This window comes from Corticium candelabrum, chromosome 12 (assembly GCF_963422355.1).
Source record: "Corticium candelabrum chromosome 12, ooCorCand1.1, whole genome shotgun sequence".
Taxonomy (NCBI): Eukaryota; Metazoa; Porifera; class Homoscleromorpha; order Homosclerophorida; family Plakinidae; genus Corticium; species Corticium candelabrum.
In genome coordinates, this window is record NC_085096.1 from 3,796,491 (window position 1) to 3,801,780 (window position 5,290).

The 5,290-nt window shown below is 42.9% G+C and overlaps 1 long non-coding RNA gene across 1 annotated transcript; it reads left to right on the top strand.

Moving 5' to 3' along the window:
• The first annotated feature begins 1,407 nt into the window (after positions 1 to 1,407).
• On the top strand, positions 1,408 to 5,290 carry LOC134187771 (uncharacterized). The gene is made up of 3 exons (XR_009971156.1): positions 1,408 to 1,531; positions 5,021 to 5,055; positions 5,208 to 5,290. It is a non-coding gene; the product is annotated as an uncharacterized LOC134187771 (long non-coding RNA).

Sequence of the window (5,290 nt, forward strand, 5' to 3'; positions counted from 1 at the left end):
CAAAGACATCAAAAGAAGAGCTAGTGTGAAAGGTTGCCCACAAACGCGTACTGGAGGTACACAATTGTAGCCCTATTGCACTGTAATTTCTCTACCATTCACTCTCTCTTACCGAAATCTCTCACAGCAGCTAGGTTAGGAAGGAAACTTTAACAATAATCCAAAACACTTCAACACGTATTCACGATGCAGAGCAGTGAAAGCAAATTAAAGTGGTCAGACCTAACGCGCGTTAAAAGGCGTGGTTGTAAAATGCCATGTCTTCTATTTAATCATTAGTACACTAGACACGAACTGAGGTAGTAGTCCCACATAGTCCACTGGCAAAAGCAAAAGAAGTGCACATGGTTCTTCCATGGCATAAACGGACTGACTGCCTCTAGACTAATCTGCAAAACAGTGTGTGCACGTAGTGCAACTTTACACTAACAAGAAGCGCGAGGTATTGCGGCAATCCAAGGCACTACACGAAGAAGGTTATAACATTGGATTGAAATAGTCACCTATCGTCAAAGCTACGGACGGTTACTGTACACGAATCTTGTTACGGGAGTCCAATAGACCAGAACGAATTGACCTGTCACTATACCATTCAAGAGGCGCGCGATCTTGCAGCAATCCAAGGCAGTCCTCTTTAGCGTGCTTTTCACGAAAAAGGTAAAGTTTGTCTCGAGATAGCCAGTTATCTTCACAGCTTTAGACGGGAGCGGCTCCGTTATAGGAGCCTAACAGGCCAGAACAATCGACCATGGCAGATGATTCAGTTCGATTTCAGGTGAGATGACCTCAAGTTTCCTAGTCTCCTGGAAAGGTAGCTGATCGAATCGCATGAAAACGTGTTTTCCACGGCGACTGCAATGGTTGCACTCTTATCTCGTCTAGCTGTAGGGATTAGTACACGATGAGACGATTCGTGCATGAATATCTTGTCTAGCAGTGCAAATCTCAACAGTCAACACGTTTTCTTAGTTTTAACCGTCTATTTCGATACCTGTAAAGGTTTAGTTTAGCTAGAAGAGACGCCACACTGTACACTTTGACCATTTCTTCATGTCCGCCTTCTCTTTCACAGAGCCAGTCTCTTCAGACGGCACCGTCTTCAGCTGCCCGGATGTCCACAAGACAGACAAGCAAGCTGGACCCGTTAGAGCTGCAGCCAGTCGAACAAACAGCAGACAGACTCCGCGCCGACAGTGTACATCTCGGTAACTAAGACACCTTTGATGATGATTTTCTTCTAAGCAGGCCAAGAGCTGCAATGACAACACTCATGGGTCGGCTGACGGCATATCTAACCGTCTGGATGATGTAGAAATTATTTCTGTTAACGAGGCAGAAGAAACGGAGGGAAGCGATTGCTGCTGCTGTTTCAAGAGAAGGCGTGGGCACGGTTGGGAAACGAGTGATAAAGAACTTGCTTGGAAATTGTGTCGTGAGGGGAATGAGGCTGCACATCAACGTTTGCCTGGTAGATATCATGCAGATGATGAGCAGATGGCGAGAATTCTGCAAGAAGAGTTTGATCTAGAAGGTAATATCGTATCTGGTGTGTGTGTGTGTGTGTGTGTGTGTGTGTGTGTGTGTGTGTGTGTGTATTTATTTTTATTATTTATTTATTTATGCTCCTTATCCTGAGGGGTATAAATGAGTACCTGGTCATCGACTGGGGTGGACATACTGCTGGCTTGGCATCATGCAAGTAACAACATGCAACTAACAATATTCAGAGGACGTGTACTTGTTAGTCTTGGTGTCCAGTCCCAGATCTGCGCCATAGTCAGTGAACCTGGATGACTCTGGCCAAGCTTCAGGTGTATTGTATAGTGCATGGAGGACCTGTCTGTAGAGGCAGGGGAGCTATCTTTGCGACTGACCTTAATGTCGACGTCGAATGATGCAGAGGGCTTGTTATTTGTCCATTTGTCCATTTCTGTAGGTGTGTGTGTGTGTGTGTGTGTGTGTGTGTGTGTGTGTGTGTGTGTGTGTGTGTGTGTGTGTGTGTGTGCTGTGCGTGTGTGTGTGTGTGTGTGTGTGTGTGTGTGTGTGTGTATGTGTGTGTGTGTGTGTGTGTGTGTGTGTGTGTGTGTGTGTGTGTGTGTGTGTGTGTGTGTGTGGTGTGCGTGTGTGTGTGTGTGTGTGTGTGTGTGTGTGTGTGTGTGTGTGTGTGTGTGTGTGTGTGTGTTGCCTGTTTATTTGTATTATGTATATGGTCAGTTGGACTGGAAGAATTGTCCAAATACATGCACGTGCATACCTGCTTAGTTGCTTTATGTAAGGTAGGTGTGCCTAATTGTGGACATTCTCCGGTATTTTGAGTTGCAGTGGCTGTTTTCTCTTGTAGCCTGCACTAAGAGACAGGGAAGCATGTCTGATATACGCACCAATGACTGAGCTTTGTAACAGTACGTATATGACTAGAGTCACACAACATTAGCTAGCATACTAGCATAATATATGGAATAGCGTAAGTAAACAGTCTGGATGCAGAGTGTATCACGTTATTTTCTCTCTCACAGAATGAGACTGAGTCTGAGTAACAGCTGGACTAGATACCTGAATGGTTGCGTCACATGCTGGAATTTTGAGCCTCGGTCAAAATCATGTTCTGTGGTGTATTACCTCTTAGCAAAATGGTGTCGTGCATTTCAAATTCTGCAGAAACCAAGTGTTCTGTCTATACAATACAATGCAGTAGATGATCAACCATGTTTAGATGAACGTCTGAACTTTAAACTGTGGTTCTAGTATCTGTTGTAATTCTAATGGAGCTGAATATTGATATGAGACAAGGCAGTTATGGCCTTCCACCTATCGTATGTGAGTTTGTAGGTTTGCATTTTGTGCCTTATTGTTGCCAGATCTAGTAGCAGTAAAGTCAGTTAAATTCCGACTGGATTACTAATGTTGCTGATATTGACATTCCACCTACTTTGTTCGTTCTCATTTCATACCCTATTGTGGCCAGATGTAGTATCAGTGGAAACAGCTAGATTGTAAGTGGATTACTGATGTCTGGATCTAGTATGAGTGAAGTTATTCAGGTTTTTTCTAGACTGGAAATACACATTCGCTCCATGCACTTAATGCGCTTTTCTAGCACGTTACAATCAATGTAAGTAGGCTCAAAACTTGAACAAGGTACTCAATAATTGCTTAACCAACGTCAGAGCACTTTCATGATCCAACAAAAGATCTATTCGTATACCTTGAATTTGTAGACATGATTGTAGGAATTTTGTAGGTGCTAACAGTTTTGCAGGTGAATCGTGGTTTTACACCACAGAACATGGTTTTGATTGCCGCCCAAAATACCATCTTGTGAGGCAACCATTGAGGTATCTAGTCCAGCTGTTACTCAGACCCAGTCGCTTCCTGTGGCAGAGAAACAAATGTCCACAATTGGGATACACCCACGGTTGGGCTGTTCACAGACGTTATCCTGTATAATTTGCTATTGCGGTAGCAGACTTTGGTGCGTACGTCGGCTATGTTTGCTTCTCTCTCTGTTGCAGGTTACCAGAGAAAAGGCGTTTGTAACTCAAATTACCGGGAAGTGTCTAAAACTAGCATCACGACTCCATCAGTATATACCTCTAACCTTGTTTTACAGATGACATCTTGTGACTACATGGGCAACTTCTATACTATGCTGATTGGTTTAAATGGAGGCTCTAGGGCGAGGGCGAGTGAAGCGACTGGTGTGGCGTGAGCTTTCAGTCGACTGCATACTGTTCACCGCTCTTGCTGGCTTTGCCAATAGGAGTTAAGACAAATTTATAGGGTCGGTAGCATCGCTTCTATCCCGTTTATGTTATCTATGGTTGGTGGAACAAGTAGTCGGCAGCCAGTGTTACCTACAGTTCACGGCATGGTTTAGGGGATACTAGAGTTGCTCTGTATTCTCTTTTCAACATGGCTGTAGCTATAAGAAGAGACTTGTAGTACATCTATTACATCCTTTTCTTGTTACCCGAGGCTCGGATATCCGGGCTAAGGGTACAGTAGTCGTTCGACGTTTGACCATACAACCATAAGATCGTATTTATACTCGATTAGCGCAGGTGCAAATAAATTCCGACCAATAGATGAGAAGTGGTGTCATTACCGACCAATAGACGAATGTGATGTCATAATAAGGGTCCACCTCTCTTTGTTTGGTAGCTGCTAATTAGAATTCAGCCATCGGGCGTGCATCCTGTACATGGCGTTTAGTCCTTTGCTTTACATAAGGAATTCGCACGTAGAAGCAATGCCTAGTCTACATTTGCACCTGCTTGTTTTCCCCACCAGCAACCACCCGGCGATTCAGGCGCCATGCGGTATGTGTAGCTGTTCCTGACTTGTAAAATAATGCTTGCTCCACAGTGTTAATGCATGCATGGTAGTTTTGAAGTCTGACAGCTTGAATTTTTGGGTGCACATGGCTGAGCGTTTGCAGTGTTTTAGTGGCTTCAACAGAAATTTGGCACTCTACTGGAATTTGCGAAAGGGTGCAAAGGATGGCATGCATTGACCCCATAACAGCGTGTCTGTTTGCCGGACGAACCAACTGACCTGTCAATACGCAAGTCTGGAGAAGCTTTGCACTTTGTTTAGCTAAACGAATGCATTTGAAACCTTAAGTGAGAGGAGTGATTGGGCTAAGACCGTAGTATGCAAAACATTATCACATTACGTGATATGTGATTAGATGCACCGGCCCAGGGTTTGGCACTGTTATGTGCTATTCCATTTATTATAGATTTAGCCGAGGTGAAATTGTTCAAAACTGTGTAAAACAGCAGTTACCATATTGATTTAATAGAATATACAACAATTCACAGGAAATTAAAATTGTATGAGTATTTGTATGAGTTACTGTTGTACATACAGTTTTTCATTAAAAGCTACATTTCCCTGTACATGTAATTAGAGTTCATTCTAGGTGTTTCTGTTTGTAGCTATTGAAAGTAACCTAAATGAGATACATAGAACCATAACATTCTACAGGCATTGATATTTGTTGTGTTTGCTTTTGTAGCGAGACATATGCGAGAACAGAATGTCGTTACTTTGGTGAGATTATTAGTAATCTTGTGTTTTCATCAGTTGAACTGCCTGTCTCTTGATTTGTTTCTGTTTCTTGTTCTATTTCAGTTTGTGTGTCTGTCTGTTTCTTTAATTTGTTTCTCCAATTAGTGCATTTTAATACATTGGTATAATTTCAGATTGAAGAACTTATACCACAGGATGGAATTAGGATAATTCAGGATCGTTACAGACAGTCAGTTCCGTAAATGAATAGTTTGCA